This window comes from Triticum urartu, chromosome 5A (genome assembly GCF_056163025.1).
Source record: "Triticum urartu cultivar PI428250 chromosome 5A, HENAU_Tu73, whole genome shotgun sequence".
Taxonomy (NCBI): domain Eukaryota; kingdom Viridiplantae; phylum Streptophyta; class Magnoliopsida; order Poales; family Poaceae; genus Triticum; species Triticum urartu.
This window is the reverse complement of record NC_141877.1, coordinates 500,639,536-500,653,762: the sequence shown is the minus strand read 5'-3', so window position 1 is coordinate 500,653,762 and position 14,227 is coordinate 500,639,536. Positions and strand designations below refer to the sequence as shown.

At 40.3% G+C, this 14,227-nt stretch overlaps 1 pseudogene; it reads right to left on the bottom strand.

Moving 5' to 3' along the window:
* Window positions 1-6,308: 6,308 nt before the first annotated feature.
* LOC147972272 (protein FAR1-RELATED SEQUENCE 5-like) lies at window positions 6,309-8,535 on the bottom strand (annotated as a pseudogene).
* Between the last annotated feature and the right edge of the window lie 5,692 nt (window positions 8,536-14,227).

Below are 14,227 nucleotides of genomic sequence, written 5' to 3'. Positions count from 1 at the left end.
CCTATCCATTCATCCTGGAAGTACAAAGATGTACCATGACCTCAAGCAGTCGTATTGGTGGACTCGAATGAAGCGAGAAATTGCTCAATTCGTGAATGAATGTGATGTCTGCAGAAGAGTGAAAGCAGAACACCAATGGCCAGCTGGTCTCCTCCAACCTCTTGCTATTCCAGAATGGAATTTGACCATATTGAGATGGACTTTGTGACTGGATTTCCCAAGTCCAAACGTGGAAATGATGCTATCTTTGTTGTCATCAACAAGCTTACTAAAGTGGCTCATTTTCTTCCTATCAAAGAATCTATCACAACAGCTCAGTTGGCAGAGCCATACACCTCCAGGATTGTCTCTTTGCACGGCATTCCACAGTTTATATCTTCATATCATGGAAGCATCTTTGCTTCTAAGTTCTGGCATTCCTTTCAAAAGGCCATGGGCACCAATATTTGGTTCAGCACAGCCTTCCATCCTCAAACTAGTGGCCAAGTCGAGCGAGTCAATCAAATCCTTGAAGATATGCTCAGGGCTTGTGTCATTTCCTTCTGTATGAAGTGGGAAGATTGTCTTCCATATGCCGAGTTCTCCTACAACAACAGCTTCCAAGCGAGTTCGGGCAAGGCCCCATTCGAGATTCTCTATGGCAAAAAGTGTCGTACCCCTCTTAATTGGTCAGAGACTGGTGAACGCTAACTTCTTGGCAATGACTTAATCACAGAAGCTGAAGAAATGTGTAAAGTCATCCGTGAAAATCTCAAAGTCGTGCAATCGCGTCAGAAGATTTACTATGATAGCAAGCATCGTGACTTGGCTTTCGAGATCGGAGACCATGTCTACCTCTGCGTCTCTCCAATGAAAGGTACTCGTCGCTTCGGTATCAAAGGGAAGCTTACCCCTAGATACGCAAGTCCTTTCAAGGTCATTGGCAAAAGAGGCAACCTCCCCTATCAACTTGAGCTTCCGTCCAACTTCGCAAGTGATTCAAGACTCCTGGGCTCACCATCAACTTAGAAGAGATTGATCTCCAAGAAGACCTGTCTTATCATGAGCATCCCGTTGCTATTCTTGAAGAAACTGAGTGCAAGACTCGCAACAAGTCTATCAAATTCCTGAAAGTGAAGTGGTCACATCATTCTGACCGAGAAGCCACCTGGGAACGCGAGGACCACCTCCATTCCGAATATCCGGAGTTCTTTCAGTCCTAGATCTCGGGAAGAGATCATTTTGTAGTGGTGGAGTGTTGTAACACCACGGATGTATCTTGCCATAAATTGTAACTCCGACTCTGCCATTTTCGGCTTTAAGTTATGAGATTCCCTTCGTGGTTAGTTTTTGTCTTTTTTTTGCATTTTGTTCTTGTCATGCATTTCATATCATGTCATGATGTGCATCTCATTTGCATACGTGTTCGTCTCATGCACCCGAGCATTTTCCCCGTTGTCCATTTTGCAATCCGACACTCCTACGTCCTCTGGCGCACCCCTCTTGCCTCTTCTCGTGAGCGGGTGTTAAACATTCTCGGAATGGACCGAGATTTGCCAAGTGGCCTTGGTACAACACCGGTAGACCGCCTGTCAAATTTCGTGCCATTTGGAGTCCGTTTGATACTCCAACGGTTAACCGGGCTACCGCGAAGGCATTCTTCTCCATCCACTTGACAAGAGAAAAAGAAACCAACCAATCAAAACAACAAGTGGATGTCCTCGAATGAGTAAATTATGCAACCAACATGCTCACACAATAAAATGACAAATGAAATATGTGGCAAAGCATGCACAAACAATTCTAGCATCTATCAAGTAATTGGCGATGACTAGGTCATCTATATATGAGCATATTGACTTAGGAGTCAAATGAGAACATTTGTTCATAGGTCATACTCATCGTTTAAGCACAAGTGGGGTTACCACTTTTACCTAAAGCGTTGTGGTGTTCACACCATTAGAGTTGCTTTAACTCAATTGTTAGAGCAAAGCTCCCCCTAAGAGGGATGAACTAACCTTGGGTTTTGTCGATGATGACTTCATGTAGGTGTTGAAGATGTGGATGCTCTAAGTTGATGTAGATCATTCGGAGCTATCCTTTGGAGTGAGTTGCACTTTCAATACCTACACGAGTTAGTCCCACAAGGAACAAACAAGGATATCCATAGACATAGAGTGATGCACACACAAGATGATGTCTATGAGAGTATTAGGTTACCTTGTCCCTTGTCTTACCAATAAGAGGGTTTGTGACTCCTTGAACTAGTGCAAGATGTGGAAGTTGATTGCACTTGTTCTTGCCAAAATGATAAGAGTGAAGTATGTTGGCGGAGTCACCCTCAAGAACTCTCTAGTTCTTCTTTTTCGGGATCCACACCATCTTGATGGGAATCCTCGGAGTTGTAGTTGTACTTGATGAAGTGGAACTTGATGTAGTCTTGGGAACCCACTTGACCAAGGCCTTGGGAGCTTCTTCAAATGCATCAATTTCCTCTTGAAGCTTGTCCTTGCCTTTTTCCTTGTGGTCTTGTGGTGGAAGATCATCTTGAGCTTGTGTCCCCTTGAAAGAAGTAGGATCACACTTCTCTTGTTGAGGAACAAACTTCGTCTTGGGGTTCTTCCCACTCTACTCCATTGGCATTGAACTTTCGTTCAAGACCAATACCTTGATTCTTCCGGTGCCTTCCTTGCTTGCGTACAATTTCCTCGAATTGCTTACTCCCGGCAAGGCTCTTGTAAACACCTTTCTCTATGATTCCCTTCAATAAGCTATTTTCTTGCTCAAGTGTAACCTGGCTAAGAGAATCATTAGTGGAATCAAGAGAACTACTAGAAGCAACAATATTGGATTTAGCATGATTATTGTTACTACTAGAAAAAGAATCCTTCTTGTTCTTGTTACTAGACTTGACTTGAGGCATGTAAGTGGATAAGAGTAAACGCCTGGCAATGTAAGAGGAACTTTTCTTGCGAAGATCATCATTGATTGCCTTTAAGAACTCATGCTCTTGCTCAAGATTGAGCTTCTCAAAACGTAATTTCTCATGAGTCCTTCAAAGTTCTCGATGATCTCCTTAGATAGTTTCATGAGCTAACTTAAGAGTGTTTAGTTCTTTAGTTAGAAACTCAATCTTAGCCTTATCATTGTCATTTGTTTCATCCTGATTAGCATGATTAATTGACATTTCATCATAGTATTCATCACTAGAGTTGTCAACAAGTAAATAATCATCACCTAACAAGTCATCTTCATCACTATTGAAATCAACATACTTCGGGTGTGATACCTTTGGACCTTTGGCCATGAAGCATCTTCCAATTCCTTCATTTGGTGAGTCAAATATGTCGTAGGAGTTGGTTGACACAAGTGATAGACCGGCAACACCTTCATCTTGAGTATATTCGGAGTCAGAGTGATAACTTCTCTCGGAGTCATTGTCGGAGTCGGAGCCAGATACCCATTCACCAACATGAGCTTGATGTCTTCGTTTTGTGTAGCTCCTTGATGACTTGTCCTTCCTTTCCGAATCCTTGCTTCTCCGGGAGGGTCTTCGTTCATAATGATCATCCCTACTCCTTCTCTCCCTTGATGGTGATTCTTCTCTTCTACTTCTTCTTTCGGGAGAATCTTCTCTTCTCTTGTGGGGAGCCGTACACTCATTGGAGCAGTGTCCAGGTCTTCCACAATTGTAGCAGTTTCGCTCTCGACTAGAAGTTCTTTTGTCATTGTAGGACCTTGACTTGGAACTTCTCTCTTTGATTCTACTCTTGTAGAACTTGTTGAAGTTCTTCACCATTAGGCTCAATTCTTCATTCAAGGTTTGTTTCTCACTTGATGATGTGGGAGCTTCACATGAGGCTTTGTAAGCACCACTTGACTTATTATGGAGCTCCTCCTTATCCTTGAGTGACATCTCATGAGCAACAATTCTTCTAATGACTTTTGTGGATTGAGATCTTTGTAATTTGGCATCATTTGGATCAATGTGCATATGGTATCGTATTTTCCATCCAAGGCTCTTAGGATCTTCTTGATGATGAATTTGTCGGTCATCTCTTCACTTCCTAAGCCGACAATCTCATTTGTGATAAGAGCAAGCCTAGAGTACATTTCAGCGACACCTTCACCATCCTTCATTTTGAACTTGTCAAGTTGACTTTGAAGCACATCCAACTTGGATTCCTTGACGGAGTCGGTACCTTCGTGCATATCAATCAAAGTATTCCAAATTTCCTTTGCATTCTCAAGACGGCTGATTTTGTTGAATTCTTCGGGGCACAATCTATTGAAGAGGATATCACAATCTTGAGCATTGTATTGTAGCATCTTCAACTCTTCCGCGGTAGCTTCACGGTTCGGTTCTCTCCCATCAAAGAATTCACCTTGCAAGCCAACACACACAGTAGCCCAAATGGCAGGGTTATGTCCAAGAATATGCATCTTCATCTTATGCTTCCAACTAGCAAAATTAGTGCCATCAAAGAAAGGACGTCTACGGTGGTAATTTCCCTCGCTAGACGCCATACTCTCCTAGGTTTTGAAACCAAGGCTATGACTTCCAAAAGCTATGAAAATCAAATAAAATGGAGACCAAAGCTCTGATACCACTTGTAGGATCGAAAGTATGTCTAGAGGGGGGTGATTAGACTACTTGACCAAATAAAAATCTAGCCTTTTCCCAATTTTAGTTCTTGGCAGATTTTAGCAACTTTGGACAAGTCAAGCAATCTTAACACAATTCAAGCAAGCATGCATAGAGTATATGAGCAGTGGAAGGTAAAGCATGTAACTTGCAAGAATGTAAAGGGAAGGGTTTGGAGGATTCAAACGCAATTGGAGACACAGATGTTTTTGTCGTGGTTCCGATAGGTGGTGTTATCGTACATCCACGTTGATGGAAACTTCAACCCACGAAGGGTAATGGTTGCGCGAGTCCACGGAGGGCTCTTCCCACGAAGGGTCCACGAAGAAGCAACCTTGTCTATCCCACCATGGCCATCGCCCATGAAGGACTTGCCTCACAAGCGGTAGATCTTCACGAAGTAGGCGATCTCCTTGCCCTTACAAACTCCTTGGTTCAACTCCAGAATCTTGTCGGAGGCTCCCAAGTGACACCTAGCCAATCTAGGAGACACCACCCTCCAAGAAGTAACAAATGGTGTGTTGACGATGAACTCCTTGCTCTTGTGCTTCAAATGATAGTCTCCCCAACACTCAACTCTCTCTCACAGGATTTGGATTTGGTGGAAAGAAGATTTGAGTGGAAAGCAACTTGGGGAAGGCTAGAGATCAAGATTCATATGGTAGGAATGGAATATCTTGGTCTCAACACAAGTGTAGGTGGTTCTCTCCCAGAAAATATAGGTTGGAAGTGTAGGTTTGTTCTGATGGCTCTCTCCATGAATGAAGAGGAGGTGGAGGGGTATTTATAGCCTGCACAAAAAATCTAACTGTTACACATAACTTTCCAAAATCGGTGGGACAGAATGGTTAAACTCGGTCTGACCGATTTAGCAAAGCTAGTGACCGTTAGGGTTTTCGGTGTGACCGACATGCAACTCGGTAGGACCGATATGATTAGGGTTAGGGCATAACGTAATCTCGGTGAGACCGATTACACAAACTCGGTGAGACCGATTTTGGTAATAAGCTAACCAGAGAGTTGGTCAGGTAACTCGGTGAGACCGATCGCTCAGTTCGGTGAGACCGAAACATTACGAAGGGAAAACAGAGAGTTTACATTGCAATCTCGATGGGACCGATCGCTCATCTCGGTGAGAACGAGACGTTATGAAGGGAAACAGAGAGATTACAACCCCATCTCGGTGAGACCAAGATCCCTATCGGTGAGACCGATTTGCCTAGAGTTTGTGGCAGTGGCTAAGACATTTGAAACTCGGTGGCGCCGGATAGGAAGAATCGGTGGGGCCGAGTTTGAATTTTCATTTAGGTCATATGTGGATGTGAGGAAGTAGTTGAGGGTTTTGGATCATATCACTAAGCATTTTGAGCAAGAACCTCATTAAGCAACACCTCATCCCTCCTTGATAGAATTGGCTTTTCCTATAGACTCAATGTGATCTTGGATCACTAAAATAGAAAATGTAGAGTCTTGAGCTTTGAGCTTGAGCCAATCCTTTGTCCTTAGCGTTTTGAGGGGTCCACTTTTCTCATCCACGCCATGCCAATCATTGAGCTTTCCTGAGATATTAATCTTGAAATAGCATTAGCTCAATGAGCTATATATTGTTAGGAATTACCAAAACCACCTAGGGATAGTTGCACTTTCACAGTTTGACAAAACAACCCAGATAAGTTTGTGTGTGTCAATACATTTCTGAAAGGAAAAACAATTGCACAGGTATGAAAAGTACCAGAAGTTTTCTTAGTTGTTGTTTGGGCCATTATGGCTATCATGGAAGCAACCTGCTTACACTTCTTGCATGTTCTAGGCACTTTCTTTTTCAGTCTAGCAACATTTTTCTTCCCCTCTCCATCCATATTTTGCTTCCCTTCTCCATTCTTGTTTTGCTGCCCACCCTTGTCTAAGTGCCCCTTAATTCTTTTGCATCTCCCTTTTGTATGTACTTCGGTTGGTGGATGAATTTCAACTTGATTAGGCATAGTACAACCAATATATGTCTCAAACTCATCTTGCCTACTAGGATTATTGGCAACAACCCTTTCAGACACATTTCTTTTCATGTCAATGAGGATGTTTCTTAAATCTTCCAATTCTTTAGGAGATTTTTTTTAGCCAACCGAATTGTGTCATCCACTACTTGGTGTATCTCAGAAACCATTTTCCGCTTTGCCAGATCTAAGGAACTACTTTCATTCTCTTCAAGCAAGTTGCCATAGCTATCATATAGTACCCTCATGTCAACGGTTTTCTTCCACCTATCTAGAGTAAAATGGCTAGGTAGCTCATTCATCTTTGCACCTCTCAAAACAACAATGATATGTCTGCATGGAATTCCACGAGTCTGAAATAACATGCAAGAATAATGAGCACTCAAGGATGTTTTGTTGAATTGAACTTCTCGAGACTTCGAAGAGCGGTCACTACCTATAACCTTGGTTCTCACATCACCTTCCTGTGATATGCTTTCAATCAAGCAATGATCTCTATCTGCATGCACCTCCTTCTGGAAATATTTGAAAACCTTATGGGTGAAGACCAGACTAGCATGCTTCTCAATCTCACAAGATGTAATCAATGCAGGCATAGAATTGAGGCACTCATGGTCAGCCTTGAGTTCATTTTGACATTGTTCTTTTAGGGCTGTACCAATCCTAATCCAAAACTCCACCAAAGCATGTTTGTAGCCAATAAAGTGATTGAAAAACGAGTTAGCACTCTCTGAACTTGAAGTGATTCTTAGAATCTCACCCAAAAACACACCTCTGAAGTAGGCTATTGTCCATGATTCACGAAGTTCGTATCTCCTGGAAAACCATGTGTTTTCCTCAAGACAAAATTCAGAAATCAATGAAGACCATTTTGCCTCAAATTCAGCTGAGTTTTCAGAGCCCCATACACATGAGTTAATTGTACTATAGAAATCTTCATCCTATCTCAATGGAGGGCCAACCTTTTCTGGAAGCTTTACCATTATGTTCCACATGCATAACCTATGGATAGTGTTTGGCATTATCTGTTCAATTGCAACCTTCATGCTTTGGTCCTCATCAGTTACTAGAAGCCTTGGTGTTGCCCCATCCATTGCTTTCAAGAACGTTTGAAATACCCATTCATATGACTCTATCTTCCCATCTGCAATCAAGGCGGCACCATAAAAAATGATCCCATGCGGTGGTCTATTCTTGTGAATGGGCAAAAAATCATGTTGTACTGGTTGGTGCTATATGTAGAGTAGAAGGACACCATTTCTCCAAACAAAGCATAATTCTTTCTACAAAAAGCATCAGCATAAAATACATGTGTCAGACAGTTTTTATCATCAAGAACATACTCGAAGAAGAACCCTGGGTTGATTTTATTCTTCTTCCTGATGTTGTCAATGAACATTTGAGCATCTGAATCCTTGAAAGTAATTCTCATGTCACGATGATAGTTTTGCAGGTCTCTTTTTGTGCACCCCACGAACTCAAATCCACCCTCACCAACACACGAAGCAACCGAAACGCCCCTAATGTACCAATGCTAGCTGTGTGACATGTGAATAGTGTGTCCTTCGCCTTCTCACTGACTTTTCTGTTAGACTTTATTAAATTTTGCTTCCTAGGTGTGACAAAATCATGGGTGTGTTCTTCATGAAAATGTGATACTGAGTATTTGCCATCCTTCATATGCTTCATAGTTATCATGGCCTCACAACCACATCTAGTGATCTTTCTTGCATGTGTTCTTTTCTTCTCTCCATTCTAATTCGTCATGGGTTCATCCGCCTTCTCTGTTCATAATCCTGATTTTGAACAAAGGAAATGCCTCCAAACTATCACATTATCTACAGTCTTCTTGTGTCCAATTCGAACTGAAAATCCAACATTGTGTGAACAAGCCTTCTAAAACCCCTCGACAACTTCCATACCGCTACCTCTTGAGCACTTGCGTTGGTTTTCCCTTGAAGAGGAAAGGGTGGTGCAGCAAAGTAGCATAAGTATTTCCCTCGGTTTTTGAGAACCAAGGTATCAATCCAGTAGGAGGCTACGCGCAAGTCCCTCGCACCTACACAAAGCAAATAAATCCTCGCAACCAACGCGATAAGGGGTTGTCAATTCCTACATGGTCACTTACGAGAGTGAGATCTGATAGATATGATAAGATAATATTTTTGGTATTTTTATGTTAAAGATGCAAAGCAAAATAAAAGGCAATGAAAATAACTAAGTATTGGAAGATTAATATGATGAAGATATACCCGGGGGCCATAGGTTTCACTAGTGGCTTCTCTCAAGAACATAAGTATTTTACGATGGGTGAACAAATTACTGTTGAGCAATTGACAGAATTGAGCATAGTTATGAGAATATCTAGGTATGATCATGTATATAGGCATCACGTCCGAGACAAGTAGACCGACTCCTGCCTGCATATACTACTATTACTCCACACATCGACCGCTATCCAGCATGCATCTAGAGTATTAAGTTCAAGAGAACAGACTAACGCTTTAAGCAAGATGACATGATGTAGAGGGATAAATTCATGCAATATGATAAAAACCCCATCTTGTTATCCTCGATGGCAACAATACAATACGTGCCTTGCTACCCCTACTGTCACTGGGAAAGGACACCGCAAGATTGAACCCAAAGCTAAGCACTTCTCCCATTGCAAAAAGATCAGTCTAGTAGGCCAAACCAAACTGATAATTCGAAGAGACTTGCAAAGATAACCAATCATACATAAAAGAATTTAGAGAAGATTCAAATATTGTTCATATATAGATAAACATGATCATAAACCCATAATTCATCAGTCTCAACAAACACACCGAAAAAGAAGATTACATCGAATAGATCTCCACAAGAGAGGGGGGGACTTTGTATTGAGATCCAAAAAGAGAGAAGAAGCCATCTAGCTAATAACTATGGACCCGAAGGTCTGAAGTAAACTACTCACACTTCAGCGGAGAGGCTATGGTGTTGATGTAGAAGCCCTCCGTGATCGATGCCCCTCCGGCGGAGCTCCGGAACAGGCCCCAAGATGGGATCTCATGGATACAGAAAGTTACGGTGGTGGAATTAGGGTTTTGGCTCCATATTTGATCGTTTGGGGGTATGTAGGTATATATAGGAGGAAGAAGTATGTCGGTGGAGCAACAGGGTGCCCACGAGGCTGGAGGGCGCGCCTGGGGGGTAGGCGCGCCCCCTACCTTGTTCCCTCCCTGTTTTTTGCTTGACGTAGGGTCTAAGTCTCCTGGATCATGTTCGGTGAGAAAATCACGTTCCCGAAGGTTTCGTTCCGTTTGGACTCCGTTTGATATTCCTTTTCTTTGAAACCCTAAAATAGGCAAAAAAAACAGCAATTCTGGGCTGGGCCTCCGGTTAATAGGTTAGTCCCAAAAATAATATAAAAGTGGATAATAAAGCCCAATAATGTCCAAAACAGAAGATAATATTGCATGGAGCAATCAAAAATTATAGATACGTTAGAGACGTATCAAGCATCCCCAAGCTTAATTCCTGCTCGTCCTCGAGTAGGTAAATGATAAAAACAGAATTTTTGATGTGGAATGCTACTAGGCATAATTTCAATGTAATTCTTCTTAATTGTGGCATGAATATTCAGATCCGCAAGATTCAAGATAAAAGCTTAATATTGACATAGGAATAATAGTACTTCAAGCATACTAACTAAGCAATTATGTCTTCTCAAAATAACATGGCCAAAGGAAGTTATCCCTACAAAATCATATAGTCTGCCTATGCTCCATCTTCACCTGACAAAGTATTCAAATCATGCACAACCCCGATGACAAGCCAAGCAATTATTTCATACTTTTAATGTTCTCAAACTTTTTCAATCTTCACGCAATACATGAGCGTGAGCCATGGACATAGCACTTATAGGTCGAATAGAATGGTGGTTGTGGAGAAGACAAAAGGGAGAAGATAGTCTCACATCAACTAGGAGTATCAATGGGCTATGGAGATGCCCATCAACAGATATCAATGTGAGTGAGTAGGGATTGCCATGCAACGGATGCACTAGAGCTATAAGTATATGAAAGCTCAAAACAATGAACTAAGTGGGTGTGCATCCAAATCGCTTGCTCATGAAGACCTAGGGAATTTTGAGGAAGCCCATCATTGGAATATACAAGCCAAGTTCTATAATGAAAGATTCCCACTAGTATATGAAAGTGACAACATAGGAGACTCTATATCATGAAGATCATGGTGCTACTTTGAAGCACAAGTGTGGTAAAAGGATACTAGCATTGTCCCTTCTCTCTTTTTCTCTCTTTTTTTATTTGGGCCTTTTCTCTTTTTTTATGGCCTCTTCTCTTTTTTTATGGCCTCTTCTCTTTGTTTTCGTCCGGAGTCTCATCCCGACTTATGGGGGAATCATAGTCTCCATCATCCTTTCCTCACATGGAACAATGCTCTAAAAATGATGATCATCACACTTTTATTTACTTACAACTCAACAATTACAAGTCGATACTTAGAACAAAATATGACTCTATATGAATGCCTCCGGCGGTGTACCGGGATATGCAATGACTCATGAGTGACATGTATGAAAGAATTATGAACGGTGGCTTTGCCACAAATACAATGTCAACTACATGATCATGCAAAGCAATATGACAATGATGAAGTGTGCCATGATAAACGGAATGGGGGAAAGTTGCATGGCAGTATATCTCGGAATGGCTATGGAAATGCCATGATAGGTAGGTATGGTGGCTGTTTTGAGGAAGGTATATGGTGGGTGTATGAAACCGGCGAAAGGTGCGCGATATTAGAGAGGCTAGCAATGATGGAAGGGTGAGAGTGCGTATAATCCATGGACTCAACATTACTCATAAAGAACTCACAAACTTATTGCAAAAAATTATTAGTTAACAAAACAAAGTACTACGTGCATGCTCATAGGGGGATAGATTGGTAGGAAAAGACCATCGCTCGTCCTCGACCGCCACTCATAAGGAAGACAATCCGTAAATAAATCATGCTCCGATTTCATCACACAACGGTTCACCATACGTGCATGCTACAGGAATCACAAACTTCAACACAAGAATTTCTTAAATTCACAACTACTCAACTAGCACGACTCTAATATCACCAGCTCCATATCTCAAAACAATTATCAAGTTTCAAACTTCTCATAGTATTCAACACACTCATAAGAAAATTTTATTAATCTTGAATACCTAGCATATTAGGATTATTTAAGAAAATTACCATTCTATTTAAGACTCTCAAAATAATCTAAGTGAAGCATGAGAGATCAATAGTTTCTATAAAACAAATCCACCACCGTGCTCTAAAAGATATAAGTGAAGTACTAGAGGAAAACTATATAACTCAAAAGATATAAGTGAAGCACATAGAGTATTCTAACAATTTCTGAATCATGTGTGTCTCTATCAAAAGGTGTGTACAGCAAGGATGATTGTGGTAAACTAAAAAATAAAGATTGAAATGATACAAGATGCTCCAAGCAAAACACATATCATGTGGTGAATAAAAATATAGCTCCAAGTAAAGTTACCGATAGAAGTAGACGAAAGAGAGGATGCCTTCTGGGGCATCACCAAGCTTTGGCTTTTAGGTGTCCTTGGGGGTGCCATGGGCATCCCCAAGCTTAGGCTCTTGCCACTCCTTGTTCCATAATCCAACAAATCTTTATCCAAAACTTGAAAACTTCACAACACAAAACTTAAAGTAGAAAATCTCCTGAGCTCCGTTAGCGAAAGAAAACAAAAGACCACTTTAAGGTAATGTAATGAACTCATTCTTTATTTATATTGGTGTTAAGCCTACTGTATTCCAACTTCTCTATGGTTTATAAACTATTTTACTAGCCATAGATTCATCAAAATAAGCAAACAACACACGAAAAACAGAATCTGTCAAAAACAGAACAGTCTGTAGTAATCTGTAGCTAGCGCAAGATCTGGAACCCCACAAAATCTAAAATGAATTTCTGGACGTGAGGAATCTATATATTAATCATATTCAAAAAGAATTAACTAAATATCGCTTTCCAAATAAAAATGGCAGTAGTTCTCGTGAGCGCTAAAGTTTCTGTTTTTTACAGCAAGGTTAACGAGACTTTCCCCAAGTTTTCCCAATGGTTCTACTTGGCACAAACACTAATTAAGCACAAAAAACACAACCAAATCAGAGGCTAGATAAATTATTTATTACTAAACAGGAGCAAAAGGCAAGGAATAAAAATAAAATTGGGTTGCCTCAAAACAAGCGCTATCGTTTAACGCCCCTAGCTAGGCATAAAAAGCAAGGATAGATCTAGGTATTGCCATCTTTTGTAGGCAATCCATAAGTGGCTCTCATAATAGATTCATAAGGTTATTTAATTTTCTTTCTAGGAAAGTGTTCCATGCCTTTCCTAAACGGAAAATGGAATATAATATTTCCTTCCTTCATATCAATAATTGCACCAATCGTTCTAAGGAAAGGTCTACCAAGAATAATAGGACATGAAGGATTGCAATCTATATCAAGAACGATAAAATCTATGGGCACATAATTCCTATTTGCAACAATAAGAACAACATTAATTCTTCCCATAGGTTTCTTAATAGTGGAATCCGCAAGGTGCAAGTTTAAAGAGCAATCATCAAAATCACGGAAACCTAACAAATCACACAAAGTCTTTGGATCGTGGAAACACTAGCACCCAAATCACACAAAGCATAGAATTCATGATCTTTAATTTTAATTTTAATAGTTGGTTCCCACTCATCATAAAGTTTTCTAGGGATAGAAACTTCAAACTCAAGTTTTTATTCATAAGATTGCATCAAAGAATCAATGATATGTTTAGTAAAAGCTTTATTTTGACTATAAGCATGAGGAGAATTTAGCACGGATTGCAACAAGGAAATACAATCTATCAAAGAGCATCTATCATAATTAAATTCCTTGAAATCCAAAATAGTAGATTCATTAACATCTAGAGTTTTGATCTCTTCAATCCCACTTTTATCAAATTTAGCATCAAGATCTAAAAACTCCGAATTTTTGGAACGTCGTCTAGGTAAAGGTGGATCATATTTAGTCCCATCATTATCAAGATTCATATTACAAAACAAATATTTAATAGGGGACGCATCAATAACTTTTAGATCTTCATCTTTATTATCATGGAAACTAGAAGAACACTCTCTTATAAAGGAATCTTTCTTAGCACGCATCCTAGCGGTTCTTTCTTTGCAATCATCAATGGAAATTATCATTGCTTTGAGAGACTCATTGATATCATGCTTAGGTGGAATAGATCTAAGTTTCAAAGAATCAACATCAAGAGAAATTCTATCAACGTTCCTAGTCAACTCATCAATCTTAAGCAATTTCTCTTCGATCAAAGCATTGAAATTCTTTTGCGAAGTAATAAATTATTTAATATTAGATTCAAAATCAGAGGGCATCTTATTATAATTTCCATAAGAATTTTTGTAGGAATTACCATATTTATTAGAGGAATTACTAGGATACGGCCTAGGATCAAAGTTTCCTCTATACGCGTTGTTACCAAAATTATTCCTACCAACAAAATTCACATCCATAGATTCATTAT